Below are 22,952 nucleotides of genomic sequence, written 5' to 3' on the forward strand. Positions count from 1 at the left end.
AGGGGAATTGTGGGGATGTGGTAGGGAATATGGGATTAGTATAAATGGGTGGTTGATGGTTGGCACAGACTCGGTGGGCCGAAGGGCCTGTTTCAGTGCTGTATCTCTAAATAAAATAAAAGTTTCATGGTGGATTTTGAACCTAGAATGATCTGATATAAAAGGTAAGAATGCTACCAACTGAGGCACGGCTGAAATAGCAACCTTTTTGTAAAGATCATTAATATGCACTGGCTTTTCCATTGTTTAAAGAGCAATAAAGAATGAAAGTGGACTGGGATGGGATGGGGGCAGAGCAGAGGATTCATTCTGCAGTGTTCAATGTGCTGTCACTCACCTCGCCCTGTAAGGCTCATTGCTCCTCCTCTCGGAATGCTGAGCTCACAGACTCGCCTCTCCGGGTTGTTCTACTGCTTTGCTGATTCAAAACAGCACAAACTACAGAAATACAGAGAGTGTCCCGGAGCAGAGGGAGACAGGAAGTAAGAATATTCCATTCCCAGTTGCCGGCATCGCAGATTGAAAGCGTGGAGCAGGGAAGGTACCGCAATTTCTTACTAACTCCAGAGGTTCTTTTCAGAGTTGTTGCCGTGTTTGAGATAAGAGGGAGGAGGAGGAATTAGAGGGAGGGCTATTTACTAATCTCGTTTAAAAACTTTATCTCATTACAGGCTGAGTATCCCATGAAAGAATGTAAACAAATTCTGACATTCAGCTCTGGTCCTGTTGCAGGTATGACTACAGAGCATGTTTATTCTCGTTAAAGGTTCAGTTCTCTTTCCTGTTTGCTGCTGTCTTGGAACTTTTCTTCAGTATTTGACCAGAAGCTAACAGCATTGTTCACAGCCGGGTATCTACCTTTTCACTAACATCTATCACTGGACTTCATGTAGTTTTGAATTTCAGGCAGAATGCATTGCAAGTGGATTTTGATTCCAACAGATTATATGTTGTTATGCTGATGGTGTAATGTTGCAGTAGCTGACACGCGTTCTCAAGCACAGTTCCATTGTCCAGTGAGCACAAAGCAGATGTGTTTCCAATTCCTGGTCTATCCCAATGCTATTCTGCAACCAGTGACTCAGTAGTGCAGGTCCTTATGAAGTTATTTGCTTGGCAGCTCCACCTGTGATTTGGCTAAAGTCAGGAACTGGCTATGTGTATGAGCGTATCCTTGTCTCATTACTGTCAAAGCGTCACTTTGGCAGTTCAGTGAATGACATCACCAGAACACACATTAACACTCTCTTGTGTGCAAGTAGGTTCCTCTATAGTGCAATGGTTAAAGGCATTGTCAGGTATAGTGTATGCATAAAGACTAAGAAGGTTTGATCCGTGGACTGCATTGCGTTAGCTGTTCTTAGGCAGGGCAGTAGATGTTGCTACAATTGGGCACAATGCTGTAAGGTAGAGCAGGTAGAGGAATTAGCCAGGGTTTCCATCCAAGGGTCCGGCCCAAGTGACCTCTACTGAAAAATATCTTCAATATAAATGTTGGGTGAGGCCAGGTTTTGTCTCATCTGTAATGCACCCCCTGGTTCACTAGCTGCCAAGGCTCACTGGTAAGGAGTAGCCTCGCTTCTCTCTGTATCTGTAACCTCCTCCATCCCTACAACCCTTTGAGATGTTTTACTGTAAAAGGCAAGGAAATATAAATGCAAGTTATTGTTAAGGTACAACCCATACTGAGTCAACACCTTCAGGGGAGGAGACAAATAAAGCAGGAAAAGGTTTGTTTTTGTTTGAAGTTTGTGTGTACAATTCTGGCAGGACTTTTTTAAAAAAAGAGATGACATCCACTTGGTTCATGAAGCAGCCACAAGCTTACAGCAAGCTTTTTGTTGTTCCTCTTTTGTCTTATGCGTCACTCTTTACTGAGTTTTAAGAAATACAGGATATGCATTGCAACAGAAGACATTAATGCAGGATAATGTGAGAAGGCTGCATCAAATGCCATGTGTGAAACGTGTATCTACATATGCAACAGCAAACAGAGAAACAAATTTAAAATAACCTTCAAATTAAATTTGCTGTGGAGTGGTATTACCCAGTAATTCAAAACCTCACACTGAAAGAAAACACATTAACCTAGCCTTAAACACGGAGTAAAACAGGAACCATTCCAGAGCGCAGGTCATCCTGGCATTGGCTTTAAAGAACTGTGTGGATTTAAGAAAAAAGAACAAAGAGAGAAAGCAGCTGTTGACTAAATTCCGTTTAGCTATTGTATTTGTCATTTGAAAAAAAGAACAACCTGAAGGATCTTTTCAATTTTTTTTTGAAGCACCAGTGTGGCAGTAATTATAGTGTAGTTAAATTCGGGACTGGGAAAAATGTCTAACAGTTGAAATGGATGTTCTTAGCAAGATCAGCTGAATGTTGATGCATATCTGGGAGTTGTTAACAGTTGACAGATTCTAATTAGCACCTTTTTGATGGTCGTGACCAATTATGGGCAGATGTTGCTAATTATACCACATGTCAGTCTGAACCGTATGTTTTGAGGCAGTGTGCTGACAGTGGTAGCTACGGTGCATTATTTGGAACGTAATTTTGGAAAGAAAAGACTTGCATTTATATAGCACCTTTCATGACCCCAGGATGTTCCAAAGCACTTTACAGCCAATGAAGTATTTTTTGAACTAGAGTTGCATTGTTTAATGTTGGAAACTAGGTCTAATCTGGACCTAAAACAAAAACAAAAAGTGATGGTAATACTCAGCTGGTCTGGCAGCAACTGTAGAGAGAGAAGCAAAGTTAACGTTTCAGGTCTGTGATCTTTCATGAGAACTAGCAAAGTTAGAAAAGAATTAGGTTTTAAGTGAAGGGGAGGGGGAGAGAACAAAGGGGAGGTGTTTGATAGGACAGGAGAGATTAAATAACAAAGCTGTCCTGGGACGAAGGCAAAGCATGTGTTAATGCTTGAGGTGAAAGACAAAGCATTAGTCCAGAGAGAGTGTTAACAGTAGAATAATGAGCAAATCTGACTCCATGAAAAACAGACACATGGCTAAAAAATAAAATATATAAAAAGGCCAGTCATGCTCTGAAATTGTTGAACTCAAGGTTGAGTCCGGAAGGCTGTAGTGTGCCTAATCGAGCTTGTGTTGATGTTCACTGGAACACTGCAGCAATCCCAGGACAGAGAGGTGAGAATTAGAGCAGGGGGGAGTGTTGAAATGGCAAGCAACCGGAAGCTCAGGGTCATACTTTTGGACTTAGTGGAGGTGTTCCGCGGTCACCCAATTTGCGTTTGGTCTCCCCAATGCAGAGGAGACCACATTGTGAGCAGTGAATACAGTATGCTACATTGAAAGAAGTACAAGTAAATCGCTGCTTCACCTGAAAGGAGTGTTTGGGGCCTCAGATAGTGAGAAGAGAGGAGATAAAAGGGCAGGTATTACACCTCCTGCGATTGCAGGGGAAGGGAATGAGGTGTCGGGGGTAATGGAGGAGTGGACCAGGGTGCAGCAAAGGGAACGATCTCTTCAGAATGCTGACAGGGGAGGGGAAGATGTGTTTGTTAGTGGCATCACGATGGAGGTGGTGGAAATGGCGGAGGATGATCCTTTGGATATGGGGGCTGGTGGGGTGGAAATGAGGACAAGGGGTGTCATGGTTCTGGGAGGGAGGGGAAGGGGTGAGGGTAGAGGAGCGGGAAATGGGCCGGACATGGTTGAGGGCTCTGTCAACCACAGTGGGGGCGGAATCCTCGGTTGAGGAAAAAGGAAGACATATCAGAAGCGTTGACATGGAAGGTAGCATCATCAGAGCAGATGCGTCGGAGATGGAGAAACTGGGAGAATGGAATGGAGTCCTTACAAGAGGCAGGGTGTGAAGAAGTGTAGTCGAGGTAGCTGTGGGAGTCGGTGGGCTTATACTGAAAATAGAATACTCGTGTGGACCTAGTCTGCATCACTGCTGGGTCCAGGACACAAGGTTTCAGTTTGGTTTTTAATTGCATTGCATTATTGATTAACAAAAAGAAATAACTTGCATTTACAATATAGTCACTGTTGTAATGTAGGAAATGTGGCATTGAATTTGTGCACAGCAAGCTCCCGAAAACAGCTGTGTGAAAATGATCTGCTTTTGTGATGTTGATAAATATTGACCAAAACACCGAAGAGAACACACCTGCTTTTTTACAAAATCTTCTTCTTTGGCCTCCTTATCTCGAGAGACAATGGGTAAGTGCCTGGAGGTGGTCAGTGGTTTGTGGAGCAGCGCCTGGAGTGGCTATAAAGGCCAATTCTAGAGTGACAGGCTCTTCCACAGGTGCTGCAGAAAAATTTGTTTGTCGGGGCTGTTACACAGTTGGCTCTCCCCTTGCGCTTCTGTCTTTTTTCCTGCCAGCTGCTCAGTCTCTTTGACTCGCCACACTTTAGTCCCGCCTTTATGGCTGCCCGCCAGTTCTGGCGATTGCTGGCAATTGACTCCCACGACTTGTGATCAATGTCACAGGACTTCATGTCGCGTTTGCAGACGTCTTTAAAGCGGAGACATGGACGGCCGGTGGGTCCGATACCAGTGGCGAGCTCGCTGTACAATGTGTCTTTGGGGATCCTGCCATCTTCCATGCGGCTCACATGGCCAAGCCATCTCATGCACCGCTGACTCAGTAGTGTGTATAAGCTGGGGATGTTGGCCGCCTCGAGGATTCTGTGTTGGAGATTCGGTCCTGCCACCTGATGCCAAGGGTTCTCCGGAGGCAGCGAAGATGGAATGAATTGAAACGTCGCTCTTGGCTGACATATGTTGTCCAGGCCTCGCTGCCGTAGAGCAAGGTACTGAGGACACAGGCTTGAAACACTCGGACTTTTGTGTTCCGTCTCAGTGCGCCATTTTCCCACACTCTCTTGGCCAGTCTGGACATAGCAGTGGAAGCCTTTCCCATGCGCTTGTTGATTTCTGCATCCAGAGACAAGTTCATACCCTGGCAATCTCATCCTTTAAGCCCAGCCTTCATTACATTTTTATTCATTATTCAGTATTCATTACAATTTTAAAAATTGCTGGTTTGTTGTTTGCAATTCCTGGACCTGGATGTTAGCTTTGATAATTCCTCATTTAGAACACCAAGGTTTGTTCGTATCAACATCTCGAGGTATATGTAAATTCATAGGAGCATAGAATTGAACTTTATAGACAGACCTCTACCTTGCCAAGGCTGCATGTTACGCACCTGTGGGGCTCCTCAAGACAAATGCTCGGTCACTCCTGCTAAAGCTGGGCAGGTGGAATTATCCAAGTTTCATTCTCTCCTCTGCAATGCAATGTTCGATGCTTACCTGTGAGTGTTGGTGTAACGTTATGCATTCTGCACATGGATCCTGCTTGACAATACTGGAAAAGTGAATACATTGAGTCGAATTTGCATCTGGACACAGCTAGACCAAGAGAGATTGAAAACTCAAAACCATTTGAGAATAAAGTGTCTGGTGAAGGTAAGACAGAAAGATTGCAGTGAATTGGTTTTAGTACGAGATTAATAGTCCAGAGGTCATAAGTTCAAGTTGTAAAATGAGAATCATACCATTGGGTGTCTGGACCTTGTACTGTCTGGGCTGGTCACATATCCGAGCAACCTCAGCATGATGCCAAGTTCCCAATGCACGATTTGAGGACTCTGACCTCTGTCCTACTTGCAATTGAGCGAATTCTACTCCTGCTTGCCTATTACACAGTACCTTCATCTTCCCTTGTTGAGAAAGAAGTATATCCTTTACTATCGAAAACTTCGAGAGATGATGACTGGGCAGGGTCGTTCTTACCTTCTTTCCAAATATCAACTCTACAGGTGACGGTAAGCCCATATCTGATGGAGTAGCTCGGAGGTGCAGCATTGCAACCTTGCGATCTTGCGATCTTGCTCCATCTGCCTACACTTCAAAATTAACGATTTAATGGTGTGCACTATGCATTCAGCAATTCTGCTGGACTTTAGAATATATGGCAATGATGTCACGAGATGGACTCCCCACCTGGCACATATGTCTTGGAATGGTCTTCCTGCATATTGCAACCTATTATTGGAGATGAATTCTTCAAGCACGTGAAAGAGGCAGAACAGAGCACTGACTGTATCAGCAACCACTGCACTTGATGTATCTCGTAGCTCCTTGATGATAGGAAACTTGGTGAAGTAATCCGTAACAAAGAGGAAAATGATCACCTTGAATTAGTGTTTTTAGTTTTAGAGATACAGCACTGAAACAGGCCCTTCAGCCCACCGAGTCTGTGCCGACCATCAACCACCCATTTATACTAATCCTACACTAATCCCATATTCCTACCACATCCCCACCTGTCCCTATATTTCCCTACCACCTACCTATACTAGGGGCAATTTAGAATGGCCAATTTACCTACCAACCTGCAAGTCTTTTGGCTTTAAATCTGTGCCGACCTTTGCCCATGGAGGTGAAGGTGTTTAATGTGTGATCAAGGGTTCGTTCTGTTGATTTGACTGACATATTTGACATGCTTCACAGGATTTCACCACCGTCTCAACATCGCTGTTGATTCCTAGTCAATATCCAGGCTTGGGCTGATAAGTGGAAAGTAACATTTGCGTCACACAAGTGCCAGGCAATGACCATCTCCAACAAGAGAGAATCTAACCATCTCCCCTTGACATTCAATGGCATTACCATCGCTGAATCCCCCACTATCAACATACTAGGGGCTACCATTAACCAGAAACTGAACTGGAATAGCCATATAAATACCGTGGCTACAAGAGCAGGTCAGAGGCTAGGAATCCTGAGGCGAGTAACTCACCTTCTGACTCCCCAAAGCCTGTCCACTATCTGCAAGGCACAAGTCAGGAGTGTGATGGAATACTCTCCACTTGCCTGGTTGGGTGTAGCTCCAACAACACTCAAGAAACTCGACACCATCCAGAACAAAGCAGCCCACTTGATTGACACACCATCTACAAACATTCACTCCCTCCACCACCGACGCACAGTGGCAGCAGTGTGTACCATTTACAAGATGCACTGCAGCAACGCACCAAGGCTCCTTAGACAGCACCTTCCAAAATCGTGACCTCTACCACCTAGAAGGACAAGGGCAGCAGATGCATGGGAACACCACCACCTGCAAGTTCCCCTCCAAGTCACACACCATCCTGACTTGGAACTATATCGCCGTTCCTTCACTGTCGCTGGGTCAAAATCCTAGAACTCCCTTCCTGACAGCACTGTGGGTATACCTACCTCACATGGACTGCAGCGGTTCAAGAAGGCAGCTCAGCACCACCTTCTCCAGGGCAATTAGGGATGGGCAATAAATGCTGGCCTGGCCAGTGACGCCCACATCCCATGAATGAATAAAAAAAAAGGTAGACCGTCTGTCTGGCAAGGCGTCTGGTACATTCTGTTCCTAAATGCCCTTGATGCAATTGGGTTAAAATATCAGAAGGAAGAACTTCAGTTATCAGGATAAATATAAGCAAAATACTGCAGATGCTGGAAATCTGAAATAAAAACAAAAAGTGCTGGAAATAGGTATCAGGACTTGTTTCTCTTTGACAATCTTCTTCTCCTTGGCAGACAAAGATTTTGGGAAGGTTGTATTCATCAGTTGCAGGCCCACTGGTGACTAGTCAGGCCTATCCGTGACCGGCAGATTCTCCCACAGCGGGTACAAGTGAAGGTGTGGTCGCTGCTGTGGGCAATTGGATCTATCCCTCTCCTCCTTTTCTCTTTCATGCTGGTTCTTCACTCAGTCTCAAAGGTATCTGTAACCCTCCTGATGTAGCATCTCCAGGCATCATGATCTATGGCCTGAGCTTCCCACTAGCGATGGTCGATGTGGCACACAGTGAGAGGCACTTCTTCAGGGTGTCCTTGAAACGTTTGCATGGGGCCCCTCTCTTCCTTTTACCCGTGGTCAGCTCTCCATACAACATGATCTTGGGCAGGCGACTGTCATCCATCCGAGCAACGTGACCTGCCCAACGCAGTTGGCTATGCAGGAGGATGGCCTCGATGCTGATAATGTTGGCTGTTTCCAGGACTTCAAGGTTTGTGATGCGGTCCTGCCAGTGGATCTTGAGGATGCTGCTGAGGCAGCACTGATGGAAGTGCTCTGGAAGGTGTACATGACGGTGGTATAGGACCCATGACCCAGTACCATACAGAAAGGTGGTGAGGATTACAGCTTTGTACACTTTGAGTTTGGTCTGTGCTCTGAGGTTGTGGTTGTTGCACACACGTTTTTAGAGTCTGCCGAATGTACTGTTTGTTTTTGAAAGCCTATTGTCCACCTCCTTGTCTATGGTGGCATCAAACGAGATGATGCTCCCCAAATAAGTAAATCGCTTGATGGCATTCAGTTCGGTTCCCTCGATGACGATGCTTGGTTGGTCTGTATTCTTCTTGGGGTGCAGACTGATGCAGGACTTCAGTTTTTTTAAAACTAATTTTTAGTCCGAAGAGTTGTACCGCCTCGGAAAAGCGTGTTGTCATACGTTGCAGGTCTGACTGACTGCAGGCCAGGAAAGCACAGTCATTGGCGTAAAGAAGCACATGGATGAGTTTTTTGTGTCTTTGCGTGAACCTAAAGACGCCTGAGGTTAAAAAGGCCTCCATCAGTCGGGAAGTGTACATAAACTCCCTCCTTAAGGTCTTCCATTGCCTGCTGCAGCATCATGCTGAAAAAGATGGTGAATAGGGCCGGGGCCAGCACATATCCCTGCTTCATGTCATTGGAGATACGGAAGGGACTTGAGAGGTCACTGTTGTGCTTGACTTGTCCGTACTAATTTTTATGAAACTGCTTCACCATGGCCAGGACCCTGGGTGGGCATCCAGGTTTTTCAAGGATTTTCCAAAGTCCATCTCTGCTCACAGTGTGAATGCCTTGGTGAGGTCTGTGAAAGTGAGGTACAGGCCTTTGTTTTTCTCACAACATTTTTCTTGTAATTGCCTGAGTGCAAATTCCATGCCTGTGATGTCTCTGTTTGCTCTGAAACCACACTGACTCTCTGGGAGGTTTTCTTCCGCAATGGTAGGCACAAGCCTGTTCAGAAGTATTCTAGCCAGGATCTTCCCAGCAATAGAAAGGAGGCTGATCCCACGGTAGTTGGAGCAGTCTGATTTTTCTCTTTTGTTTTTGCACAGGGTGATGATAATGACATCACAAAGATTCCGTGGAATCCTGTCCTGTTCCCAGCAGGCCGTGAAAAACTCATGGAGCTTGGTGTATCGGGCAGGGCCACCATGCTTCAAGGCTTTGGGTGGAATTCCATCGGCTCCAGGGGCTTTGTTGTTTTTCATTCTGGTTGATGACGGTCACAGTTTCCTCCAGAGTTGGGCTCTCATCCATTTCTTCTTTGACGGGCTGTTGTTGGATGTGATTGATGGCAGTATCATGCACTGTGCACTTGGCGCTGAAGAGAGTTTCAAAGTGCTCCAACCAGTGATCCATGACTGACTCCTTGTCGATGTGTTAGGGTCTTGTCATCGGCACTTCTCAAGGGGTTTTGGGTTTGATGTGCTGGTGAATAGACAGATTTTAGTGCTTCATAGAAACTTCTTGTATCGCCAGTATTAGCGTACAGTTGAGTTTTTTCTGCAAGTGCGATCATTTTGGATGTTCCTCAGTTTACATTGAAGGGTGCTGCATGCTTGATGTTAGGCTGTCTTTTTCTCTTGGCTGGCCGGCTGAGCCAGGTGAGTCTGATGAACTGACCTTTTTATTTTTAGCAGATCTTGAATTTCCTTGTCATTTTCATCAAACCAGTCCCTATTCCTAGTGCTGAGTCCAATTACCTCGTTGGAAGTATCCAGTACTGCAGCTTTGATGTGTTCCCAGAATTCTTCTGGAGTGGAATCAGCAGTGAGATCAGAATGTTCCAGTCTAGTCTGTGAGGTCGTTTGATGCTTTGCAGGGATTTCAGCACTATTTCAACATTGCTGTTCATTCCTAGCCAATGGACCATCTGACTGGCAAGACTTCTGGTACATTCTATTTCTAAATGCCCCTGTTGCAATTGTGTTAAAATATTAGTAAGCAGAGCTTCGGGTATCAGGACTTGTTTCAAGTGGCTTGTGGTCAGTCTCCAGGTAGGATGTTTTCCGGACAAATAGCTGTGAAAACCAATGATACCAAAAACCAGACCTAAGTTTCACGTTCGATATTAGAGTAAGAGGATTGGGTTTGTGAGAAACCCTTGGAGGCAAAGGCAATTGGCTTCCATTCCAAAATGGTGCAGATACCCATTCCTGTTTGGGATGCATGACCTCGAGCGTGGCCTCTTGGGTCGGGTCATACTACTGCAGTACGCTGTCTTGGCTTGACAGACCTAATTTTAAGGACTCAAACATCTACTGGTGGACTTCCTGCCACAAGTAAAGGGGCACCTTTAGGCAGTAGTTCTCTAAGCGGTGCTGCGTGCTCAGTGAAATTGGGGATGTACGGGGCCAAAAGGTTGAACAGCCCTAGACACTGTTGTAGGTCTTCCCAGTCCTGAGGAATTGGCATGGCTCTGACATCTACGACCTTGTCTGGCCAATTCCTGTGACAGAATATATCGACCTAAAGAAGTTGATGTGCCCAATGTTGGCCTGATACTTCTTGCTATTAAACACAAGGCCCTCATGATGAGCAGCAGCATTAGCAAATACAAGTTACAGTCATGCTCCTCCTTGGTCTGCCCCATCACTACACCCATTACCACAATATCATCAGCTATTCAGATACAGCCCGGGACATTTTCTGTTATCCTGTTCACGTATTGTTGGAAAATGTCCTGGCTGATGCACGGACCAAATGGTAACCATCTGAAACAATATCTCCCGAATGGCGTTCTAAAAGTTGTGAGCAGCTGGGATTTCTTGTCCAAGTGGACAGACCAGTATCTATGCCTCGCATCTAGCTTTGAAAAATACTTAGCACCTGTAAACTTGGGATTCAGCTGCCCCAGGGTCGGGATTTTATGCGGGAAACTCTTGAGGGCTAAATTCAGTCATTGCGGGTCTAAGCAAATCCTGAGATTGCCATCTTTCTTCACACAGGTAATGGAGCTGCACCAATCAGAATGCTGGTGCACTCGGTGGATGACTCCGTTGTGCTCCATCTCATCCAGCTCCACTTTAAGCTTCTCTGGAATGTGCTGCTACACTTCCTTGGCTTGTCAATAGTAGGATCTGCATCCTCCCTCACATGCAATACGGCATCACCCTTAAAATCACCGATTGCATCAAACCTGTCTGAGTAAAGTAGTTTCAGGTCCCTGACCGACTCAATGCATTTCGTGTTGCAACCTTCCGTATCTTTCAGTACGGTGCTGACCTCGTGTTGTGACGATTCGTAAATCTCGGCACACTGGAAGTTCTGCAACAGCTGGTCCAGTTGTGTCTACGATATAAAACATTTGTGGTAGCCATTCGGAGCTCCCAAAGCTGCACTGTAAGGTTATTGTTCCAATCCACTTGATTGGAGAACCATTGTAGACAGTCAGCCTAGATGTGGTGAGTTGTACCATAGATTCCCTTTTCTTTAAGTACATGTCCTTCAGTCATACAGATGGGCAGAATATTTGCACTTGCTCCAGTGTTGATTTTTACTCTGAGTTTATACTCGCCACTCTTCTACAAACATATAATCCCGATCATGGTGAATGCCTCACATTGCATAATAGCATTGACATGTTGATCGAAATTAACTACGTGAATTGCTTGCTCGCTGTTTGCACAAGTGTATTCTTCATTTCTGTCCTCCTAGCAATCTGTCTCTCTGTTGACCTGATGTACTTGCTTGAGTTTTTGTTGTGTGTTGGTATATCTCTTGTTGCATTTGCCATCCTGTCTTGCAAACTTTCTCTTTGCCTGTGACCTGCCGCCATTCCTGTGTACAGTATCGGAACTCGGCCTTCTGCACTGTCTTGCCCAATGTCCTCGCATGCCACAAGCTTTACACAGGTCCTGACACACCAGACAACTGTGAATTGGGTGAGTCAGGCCACATTTGCCACAATGCTTAGCAGACTTCTGAGCCTTGGTTACCATACCAATTGTTGTAACCGCCCCCAACGCTTGTAACTGTTGGTGCCGAGCCATGATGGCTTCACATTTCCTTCCATCATTGAATAGTGCACCTATGCTGTGCCCTTTTCTTCTTTTCTAGCAGGTCTTTTTGAAAGGTCTATAGTGGGGTAGGTGTGATTACTGGCTCTAAATTCCTTTTCGACAATTCAATATCTGCGAAGTCACATTCTTGAGCTTTGCCTCTGCATCTTGTAACAAACTGGTCAGTGGACTCATCTTGGCTTTGCCGGTAGGTCCTAAGCTCAAGCCTATGTACTTGGAAATTAACCTTCACTTCGAGTTGCTCCTCCAGGAATATCCACAGCTTGCCAGCTGACAATCAGCTGACAATCCTGATGTATTGATCCATTGGAAGTGCTCGTTGCTGAGTGTAATCTTGATTTTGATAGCTTGTTCCTCTGATTCACTCACTTCTTGTTTCAGAGAGTTTAAAAAAAAACAATGCCATCTCATTCTTAAAGGGGCAGACCTATATTTAAAAGTCCTATATTTATATTTTTATAAAGCAGGATCATTAAGACGATGGCTTTCAGATATCCGGTTATAGATTGGAAGCCATGGACATAAGGAATGAACAATGTTTTATGACTGTATATGGTAACATGTCCCATCAAGACAAGAGAAAAGTTGCAAACTGTATGAAATGTGGATACCGTCATAATTGGCCTCTTGAAACAATCAACATAAAATGAATTCAGATCGATCAAATGGGGAGGGCTGGGCTGGTTCAGATCTGAGGGATATAACTTTGGTCTTCCCTATTCTTTTCATTTTCAATTTGAGTTAATTGCACTGTGTCATTCTTATCTTCACTCTGGGCGACAAGTTCCAATTCATTTTTAAAGGCTGATTAGAGTGTTTTTGAATGAATGTCAATAATATTTGGCTGAACGTGAGCTGGTGTTGTACATGTAACTAAATAGTGAAGTGGATTAGGTCACCTCAAAGTCTCTTCATTTCTGTACAGAATATGTTTAATGATGAAGTACGAGGACTTGCTAGCAGTGCTGAACTTCTGAAATTCGCAAGTCGGTCCATGCATTCATGTCAGTGTCATCAGTGAGATTTTACTAATGTGTACCATCTTTATTTGATCAGTGAAAAGACATTCAACAGTAAAATGCTGGGTTTTAGCCTTACAAACGTAGGTTGTCTATTTGAGTCCTATAACATTAAGGTAAAGTGATGGGGTTACAGGACTTTCCCTGGTGCTAGTATCAGTGAGAGCCATTTGAAATGATGAAATATGAATATTAATGCAAGTGCAATTTTTCCATCGCTAATTTGGTACATTAAAGCTAATGTGTCATTGTTTTATTGACACCATAATGCCAAATAAACCAAGATAAGAATTTGTATGAAAACAACACCAAACAGGATTTCAATGGGCTGTTGGGCGATGTGATGCAGTGACTGTGATCAACAACAAAAATAACAATAACAGCTTGTATTTATATTGCACCTTTAACATATCAAATATTCCAAAGCACTTCAGAGAATCATAATCAAACAAAACGTAACACTAAGTCACATTAAGAGATATCAGGTCAGGTGACCAAAAGCATGGTCAAAGAGGGAGGTTTTAAGGAATGTCTTAAAGATGGAGAGAGAGGTGAAGAGGTTTCGGGATGGAATTCCAGAGCTTAGGGCCCAGGCAGCTGAAGACACGGGCTGGAGCGATTAAAATTGGGGATGCTCAAGAGGTCAGATTTGGAGGAGTGCAGATATCTGAGGGTTGTGGGGCCGGAGGAGATTACAGAGATAGTGAGGGACAAGGTCATGGGGGGATGCAAAAACAATGATGAGAATTTTTAAATTAAGGTATTGCTTGATCAGGAGCTAATGTAGGTCAGCAAAAAGAAGAGTGATAGGGGAATGGGACTTGGTACAAGGTAGGACATGGGCAGCAGAGTTTTGAATGGCCTTAATTTTAGAGTGTAGAATGTGGCAGGCCAACTAGGAGTGCATTGGAATAGGCAAGACTGGAGGTAACAAAGCTATGAATGAGGGTTTCAGCAGCAGATGAGGTGAGGGAAGGGCAGAGATGGGCAATTGTTAGAGATGGAAATAGGTGGTTTTAATGGCATCGATTTTAAAAATCTTTCACGGGATGTGGGCATCGTTGGCCAGGCCAGCAGCTGTTGCCCATCCCTAATTGCCCTTGAGAAGGTGGTGGTGAGCAGCTGCCTTCAACCACTGCAGTCCTTGGGGTGTAGTTACACCAACAGTGCTGTTAGGAAGGGGGTTCCAGGATTTTGATCCAATGACAGTGAAGGAACAGCAATATAGTTCCAAGTTAGGATGGTGTGTGGCTTGGAGGGGAACTTGCAGGGGGTGGTGTTCCTAGGTGTCTGCTGCCCTTGTCCTTCTAGCTGGAAGAGGTTGCAGTTCTGGAAGGTGCTGTCGAAGAAGCCATGGTGAGTTGCTAGAGTGTATCTTGTAGATGGTACACACTGCTGCCACTGTGCGTCGGTGGAGTTGAGCTTCTTGAGTGTTGTTGGAGCTGCACCCATCCAGGCAAGTGGAGAATATTCCATCACACTCCTGACTTGTGCCTTGTAGATGTTGGACAGGCTTTGGTGAGTCAGGAGGTGAGTTACTCATTGTAGAGTTCACAGCCTCTGACCTGCTCTTTTTTATTTATTCTGGGGATGTGCAAGTCGCTGGCTAAGCCAGCATTTATTACCCATCACTAATTCCCTTGAGAAGGAGGTGGTGAGCTGCCTTCTTGAACCACTGCACTCCTGGGGGTGTAAGGGAGTTCCAGGATTTTGACCCAGTGACAGTGAAGGGATGGCGATATAGTTCCAAGTCAGGATGGTGTGTGACTTGGGGAATTTGCAGGTGTTGGTGTTCCCAAGCATCTGCTGCCATTGTCCTTTCCTAGGTGGTAGAGGTTGCAAGTTTGGAAGGTACTGTCGAAGGAGCCTTGGTGAATTGCTGCAGTGCATCTTGTAGATGGTACACACTGCTTCCACTGTGTGTCAGCGATGGAGGGAGTGAATGTTGAAGGTGGTGAATGGGGTGCCAATCGAGCAGGCTGTTTTGTCTTGGATGGTGTCAAGCTTCTTGAGTGTTGTTGGAGATGCACCCATCCAGGCAAGTGGAGAGTATTCCATCACACTCCTGACTTGTGCCTTGTAGATGGTGGAAAGGCTTTGGGGAGTCAGGAGGTGAGTTACTCATTGTAGAGTTCACAGCCTCTGACCTGCTCTTGTAGCCATAGCATTTATGTGGATGGTCCAGTTCAGTTTCTGGTCCATGCTGATCCCCAGGATGTTGATAGTGGGGGATTCAGCGATGGTAATACCATTGAATGTCAAGGGGAGTTGGTTGGATTCACTCTTGTTTGAGATGGTCATTGCCTGGCATTTGTGTGGCACCAATGTTACTTGTCACTTAACAGCCCAAGCCGAGAGAAGTTGTGGTGAGGTGGCACTAGGTGTCGTAAACGTACATGTGAAAACTAATGCTGTGTTTTTAGATGATGTCGCCAAAGGGCAGAATGTAGCTGTGAAATAGAGGGGGCCAAAGGTAGATATTTGCCGGACGCTAGTGGTAACAGTGCAGGAGCAGGAAGAGAAACCATTGCAAGTGATTCTCTTGCTATGATTAGATAGAGAAGAATGGAGCCAGGTGAGAGCAGTCCCATGCAGCTGGGCGACAGTGGAAAGATGTTCGAGGAGATTGGTGTGGTTAACCGTGTCAAAGCCTGCAGACATAGTCATAGAGTTATACAGCACAGAAACAGGCCCTTCGGCCCATCGTATCTGTGCCAGCCATCAAGCACCCAACTATTCTAATCCCATTTTTCAGCACTTGCCCCATAGCCTTGTATGCGATGGTGTTTCACGTGCCCATCTAAATACTTCTCAAATGTTGTGAGGATTCCTGCCTCTACCACCCCTTCAGGTAGTGCATTCCAGATTCCAGCTATCCTCTGGGTAAATTTATTTTCCTCAAAACCCCTCTATACCTCCTGCCCCTTACCTTAAATCTATGCCCCCTCGTTATTGACCCCGCCGCTAAGGGAAAAAGTTTCTTCCTATCTTGCCTATCTATGCCCCTCATAATTTTGTATACCTCAATCAGGTCCCCCCTCAGCCTTCTCTGCTCCAAGGAAAACAACCCTAGCCTATCCAGTCTCTCTTCATAGCTGAAATGCTCCAGCCCAGGCAACATCCTGGTGAATCTCCTCTGCACCCTCTCCAGTGCAATCATATCCTTCCTATAGTGTGGTGCCCAGAACTGTACACAGTACTCCAGCTGTGGCCTAACTCGCGTTTTATACAGCTCCATCATAACCTCCCTGATCTCATATTTTATCCCTCGGCTAATAAAGACAAGTATCCTAACCAACTTATTTACCTGTGCTGCTGCCTTCAATGATCTATGGACAAGTACACCAAGGTCCCTCTGACCCTCTGTACATCCTATGGTCCTACCATCCATTGTATATTCCCTTGAGTTTACACTTCTCAGGATTAAATTCCATTTGCCACTGCTCTGCCCATCTTACCAGCCCATCTATATTGTCCTTCCTGTAATCTACGGTTTTTCTCCTCACTATTTACGACACCACCAATTTTCATGTCATCTGCGAACTTACTGATCATATCTCCTAAATTCTCGTCTAAATCATAAATGTACACTACAAACAGCAAGGGCCCCAGCACCGATCTCTGGGGTACACCACTGGTTACAGGCTTCCAATTGCAAAAACCGCCCTTGACCATTACCCTCTGCCTCCTGCCACTAAGCCAATTTTGGATCCAATTTGCAAAATTGCCCTGGATCCCATGGGCTCTTACCTTCTTAACCAATCTCCCATGCGGGACCTTATCAAAAGCCTTTTTGAGGTCCATCTAGTCTACATCTACTGCTTTACCCTCATCTACACATCTTGTCACCTCTTCGAAAAATTCAATCAAGTTAGTTAGACATGGTCTCCCCCTGATAAATCCATGCTGACTATCCCTGATTAATCACTGCCTTTCCAAGTGGAGATTAATCCTGTCCCTCAGAATGTTTTCCAATAGTTTCCCTAATACTGATGTTAGACTCACCGGCCTGTAATTACCTGGTTTATCCCTGCTACCCTTCTTGAATAATGGTACCACATTCGCTGTCCTCCAGTCCTCTGGTACCTCTCCTGTGGCCAGAGAGGATTTAAAAATTTGTGTCTGAGCCTCTGCAATCTCCTCCCAAGTCTCACATAAAAGCCTAGGATACATCTCATCTGGGCCTGGGGATTTATCCACTTTTAAGCCCGCTAAAACCGCTAATACCTCCTCCTTTCAATGCTAATTTGTTCAAGTCTGTTAAAACTGCTCACTATTCCAGGATTATTCTGGAATGCAAAGATATCCCCCGGCTTCCTTTCTCAACTGAAAACCGTCTTCTTATACCCCTCTCCGTCGTCTTCTCCACCCTCACCTCCAACAATAAGACCAAAGAGCTCCTGGATTTCTTTCTCACTAAGATCGAGGCCATCTGATCAGCAGTCGCCCTCCCTTCCACTAGCCCACCTGGCCAAAGCTCCTCTAAAGTTTCCGCCTGCTCTAGCCCTGAACTCACATCTTTTTCTAGTTTCTCTTCCATCTCCCCTCATTCCCTCTCTGAGCTCATCTTGTCCATGAGACCCACCTCCTGCTCCCTCAAACCTATTCCCACTAAACTGCTGACCATCCAACTTCTCCTCCTGGTTCCTATGTCAGCTAATATTGATAACAGTTCTCTCTCTTCCCGTGTTGCCTCTTTCGTCTTCAAATCTGTCATCATCAATCCTCTCCTCAAAAAAATCAACCTTTAACTCCTCACTCCTTGCAAACTATCGTCCCATCTCCAATTTCCCCTTCCTCTCAAAAGTCATTAAAAGTGTTGTCGCCTCCCAAATTCATGCCCATCTTTCTCAGAACTCCATGCTTGAATCACTCCAAACAGGTTTCTGCCCCTGCTACAGTATAGACCGAGCTTTTATCGAACTCACTTCCTATGTGATTGTGACAAATGTAAACTTTCCCTCCTCATTCCTTCTCAACCTCTTTGAATATACAATGGATGGTAGGACCCAGGAAATACAGAAGGTCAGAGGGACCTTGGTGTACTTGTCCATAGATAACTGAAGGTAGCAGCACAGGTAGATAAGGTGGTTAGGAAGGCATTATGGGATACTTGCCTTTATTAACCGAGGCATAGAATATAAGAGCAGGGAGGTTATGATGGAGCTGTGTAAAACGCTAGTTAGGCCACAGCTGGAGTACTGTGTACAGTTCTGGTCGCCAAACTAGAGGAAGGAAGTGATTGCATTGGAGAGGGTGCAGAGGAGATTCAGAAGGATGTTGCCTGGGCTGGAGCATTTCAGCTATGAAGAGAGACTGAAAAGGCTAGGGTTGTTTTCCTTAGAGCAGAGAAGGCTGAGAGGGGACCTGATTGAGGTATACAAAATTATGAGGGGCATTGATAGGGTAGATAGGGAGAAACATTTTCCCTTAGTGGAAGTGTCAATAACCAGAGGGTATAGATTTACGGTAAGGGGCAGGCGTTTAGAGGGGATTTGAGGAAAGTATGTTCACCCAGAGGATGGTTGGAATCTGGAACACACTGCCTGAAGAGGTGGTGGAGGCAGGAACCCTCACAACATTTGAGAAGTATTTAGATGAGCACTTGAAACACCATAGCATACAAGGCTACAGGCCAAGTGCTGGAAAATGGAATTAGAATAGATAGGCATGATGGCCGGCACAGACACGATGGGCTGAAGGGCCTGTTTCTTTGCTGTATAACTCTGAGAGCAGGAGCTGATAGTGTTTTAAGTGGACCCGCCAGACTTGGTAGTGGATGGCTAAAGCAGATGTCCACCATATCCTTTCAAATTTGAGTCCCTTGGACTTATGGGAGTGAAGATGAGGGCTGTACTGGGGAATATCAAGGGTGAGAGAGAATAATGGTTTTATTGGGGACTGAGGCATCAATGGTGGAGATGATCGTGTAATTGAGCAGATCAGTAGTTGTGAAAATCTCATGGTGAATAGAAGGCCAGAGGCTAAACAGTTGGAACTTTAGAAGTGCAGTTGTAGGTGAATTAGAAGAGAGTTTTTTTCCAGGGGTGGATGCAGAAGAAAGTAAGGTTGGGAAGGGGAAAGGGGATGTGGGTGGAGTGCGCTACAAGGAAGTGATTGGAGATGACCTTAAGTCTAGTTGACGCAGTGGAAGTAGCGAAGCCACGTGGAATTGTGAGGTCAAAGGCAAGTAATATCTGGGTCCTTCTGAGCTTCCAGCAGTGTCAATCTGCAATCTCGTCTTACAAGTAACATTTCATAATTATTTCAAAAGCATTGTGAATTAGAAAGTATTCTTCGGTTTTCCTCTATTGTAGACTTTTTTTTATTCATTCATGGGATGTGGGCATCACTGGCAAGGCCAGCATTTATTGCCCATCCCTGATTGCCCTTGAACTGATTGCCCTGCTAAGCTATTTCAGTGGGCATGTTTTTTAAGAGTCAACCATATTGCTGTGGGTCTGAAGTCACATGTAGGTCAGACCTAAAGGACATTAATGAACCAGATGGGTCTTTACAACAATCGACAATGGTTTCATAGTCATCATTAGACTAGCTTCTTCATTCCAGGTTTTTTTAATTGAATTCAAATTTCACCATCTGCCATGGTGGAATTTGAACCCATGACCCCAGAGCATTAGTCTGGTTTCTGGATTACTAGTCCAGTGACATTACCATTACGTCACTGCCTCCCCCAAAGATGTTGCCTTATAGAATCATGGAGACTACAGCACAAAAGGCCATTTGGCCCATCATGCTGATGCTCACTTAACTGGAGCTTCTCGTTGATATTCTTTCAAAGTGCAGCCTGGTCACCGCATCATAGGAAGGATATTATTGCCTTTGAAGGGGTGCAATGATAAGCAACCAAAATGATTCCAGACATCAGGAATGCAAGTTATAAGGAAAGATTAAGGAATTGTGGATTGTTTTGTATGGACAGGAAAAGGCTTTGAGGGAATAAATATAAGGATACTGACAAAATAAATGCAGGCAAATTGTTCACCATGATGTAGGGTTCAATTGCTCAGTTAAAAGTTAAGAGTTAGGAGGGAAGTCCCTGTTAACGTATGAAAAAGAAACAAGGTGTTTTGAACTTAATGGCTTTTTCCTGGTCCTAAACCTAAAATTTCTTATTTCTTAAAGTCTATTCAGTATCTAAGGGATTAACAGTACCAGAAGATATCAGGGAATCTAACAGTATATTAAGCTTTAAATCTCAGTAGACTTGACAAAGTGTTGCAAATATTTAATTTGTACTATTTCTGAAAATGCCCTTGATTGATACTTTTGCTGCTATGAAAATGAATGGGAGCTTCCGCTCTACATAGAAACATCCGGCTTTGGATCGAATACTGGTGATGTCATGAGAAACGTCATGGAATCTGCTGTTATGGAAGAAAATGGAATGAATAGAAGGAGTTAACATCTGACCTTCTGTGACATTCTGACCTATTTTGACTTGCAGTTAGAAATGGCTCCCCATCCCAGTGAATGGATGTAAAGAGGCACAGTGAAATTTCAGTGCAGTTTCTTTTTAAAAGAAACATTCATTTGTGAGAAGTCATTAAAGAAAATGATTCATAAACTCTTTCAGAACGCATGTAGAGGAACAGACAAATAACAACAGTCTCCTTGTACGTTATTGTTCAATTAAAACAAAACTGGGGTCACGATGAGTGCAAGACAATTCTTATGCCATTTGGTATCTGAATTTTATGTGTTGCGAGACTATATTGTGGACAGAGATGGTTCAGAAGAGAATCTTCATTGAGGTATATCGAATATTAATTCAAATTAAATCTGGAAAACAGTATCCAGAGATCAAAATAGAAACTAGTAAAAACTAAATTTAAAACAAATATTAAGAAGAATTTGTTTATTCTAAGAGTATTGAATGCTTGAAATAACCCACAAGATGGAGTTCTATGGGCAAAACTATCAGGGACATTCAAAGTGCAGCTGGATGCTATTGTTAGAGTAATGGAGGGATGTGCTTTGATGGGCTGAAAGGCATTTTCATATTCTCAAATTTCTTGGTTTTTGCTCTGTTTGGAACTCCAGTTCCTTACAGATTGATCCACAAGTCCTGTTGCTGTCATTTCTGATGTATGTTGGATATTTAATCTCCTAATGGTGCCATTACTCACTGGTGCGGCCACTATGTGAACGACGCGCCCGCCCTGGAAGGCGCAGGCCAGGGACGTGAAAGGCGGCCCGAGTGCCCATGAGGCGGTCGTCAAGGCTCAGGGCCTCAATCCGGCCTGGGTCGTCCTTCCGCCGTCACAGCTGGGAGCTGGGAAAGAAGCTCCACCGTGAGCTGGATGGCGACCACGAGTGCAGAGTCAGCCTGGAGGACGCCGACATCAAGGGGGCCGTGCAAGCTGTGGGCTGGCCCGCTCGTCAGGGTCGCGACCCCTACGCCAGCTTCCCTCGCACCCCCTTCCCCCCTCGCACTCCCTTCCCAGCTCACCCCACTTCCCCCTCGCAACCCGCTCCCCCTCCCCCTCCCCCTCGCACCCCCTTCCCCACGCACCCCGTCCCCCCTTCCCTCTCCCCCCTTCCCTCTCCCTCCATGAAATCTCACAGCTTACTGGTGATGACCCATGCTGAGGGATAGGAGCTAACAACCCCACTGCCTTGTGGGCATCTCGGGAGAGGCCAAGGCTAAGGGAGTAAACCCCAACAGAAAATCCGGAATGGAACCCGGAAGGCAGTCATGTGTCACCTTTGACATGTTTCCGGCAGTTCCTGCAGCCATACCGGTGCCAAACGTCATGCTCTGCACTCCTTTGGACTCCACCAGGAAGGTCGAGAGGGGGGTTTTGACGACTGGGCAACTCTCAACCTCCATAAATTTGCCCAGGCATGCGCCATGGAGGGGTCACTCCATAGTCGCCTCACAGCGACCAAAACAACACGGAAGGCAGCAGTTACAGGTTATAAGTCCAGCTCAATTGGCGTAGAGATTGGGCGCCACGGGTTGCCTTTGTCAGTGGGAGAGGTCATCGCATCTCACTGGACAGCTACCGCCCACCTCAAACCGGGCAGCCCCCGGTCAGTAAGGTTCTATCCCGCCACAGTCCACCTGCTTCAATGGGTGCTTGGAGCTCGGGGTCATTGCCCGACAAGTGGACTGTAACACCGCACCAAACAGCATGACAAAAAAAGGAAAGAAGGTACCAGCCCTTCGTTTTGCAAGCTGGAATGTCAGAACTATGTGTCCTGGCCTGTCAGAAGACCTTACACAAATCAACGATTATCGGAAGATCGCCATCATTAACAACGAGCTCAGTAGACTCAATGTAGACATTGCAGCACTTCAGGAGACACGCCTCCCTGCAAGCGGATCTCTAAGAGAGCAAGACTACACCTTCTTCTGGCAGGGTAGGGATCCTGAAGAACCAAGACAGCATGGAGTGGGCTTCGCCATCAGAAACTCTTTGCTCAGCATGATAGAGCCACCTTCAAATGGCTCAGAACGCATACTGTCCATCCGACTGTTCACTGCCTCTGGTCCAGTACACCTACTCAGCATCTATGCTCCAACACTCTGCTCCCCACCTGAAGTTAAAGACCAGTTCTATGAGGAACTCCATAATATCATTAGTAGCATCCCCAACACCGAACACCTATTCCTGCTGGGAGACTTTAATGCCAGGGTTGGGGCCGACCATGACTCATAGCCCTCATACCTTGGGCGCTATGGCATTGGAAGGATGAATAAGAATGGACAGAGACTGCTTGAGTTGTGTACCTATCACAACCTCTGCATCACCAACTCGTTCCATCACACTAAACCCTGTCACCAGGTTTTTTGGAGGCACCCAAG

At 45.4% G+C, this 22,952-nt stretch overlaps 1 protein-coding gene across 7 annotated transcripts in view; it reads left to right on the plus strand.

Moving 5' to 3' along the window:
• Positions 1 to 379: 379 nt before the first annotated feature.
• The window catches only part of arap3 (ArfGAP with RhoGAP domain, ankyrin repeat and PH domain 3), a 613,394-nt gene continuing 590,821 nt past the window's right edge, over positions 380 to 22,952 (plus strand). For 5 of the 7 annotated variants that reach the window (XM_068044105.1, XM_068044114.1, XM_068044106.1 and 2 more), the window contains exons 1-2: positions 380 to 541; positions 672 to 732. The gene's annotated coding sequence lies outside the window, so the exon portion shown is untranslated. The remainder of the gene's footprint in view (positions 542 to 671; positions 733 to 22,952) is intronic. The other 2 variants (XM_068044111.1, XM_068044112.1) reach the window with 1 other exon arrangement.

The sequence above is a fragment of the Heterodontus francisci genome, chromosome 12, assembly GCF_036365525.1.
Source record: "Heterodontus francisci isolate sHetFra1 chromosome 12, sHetFra1.hap1, whole genome shotgun sequence".
Classification (NCBI taxonomy): domain Eukaryota; kingdom Metazoa; phylum Chordata; class Chondrichthyes; order Heterodontiformes; family Heterodontidae; genus Heterodontus; species Heterodontus francisci.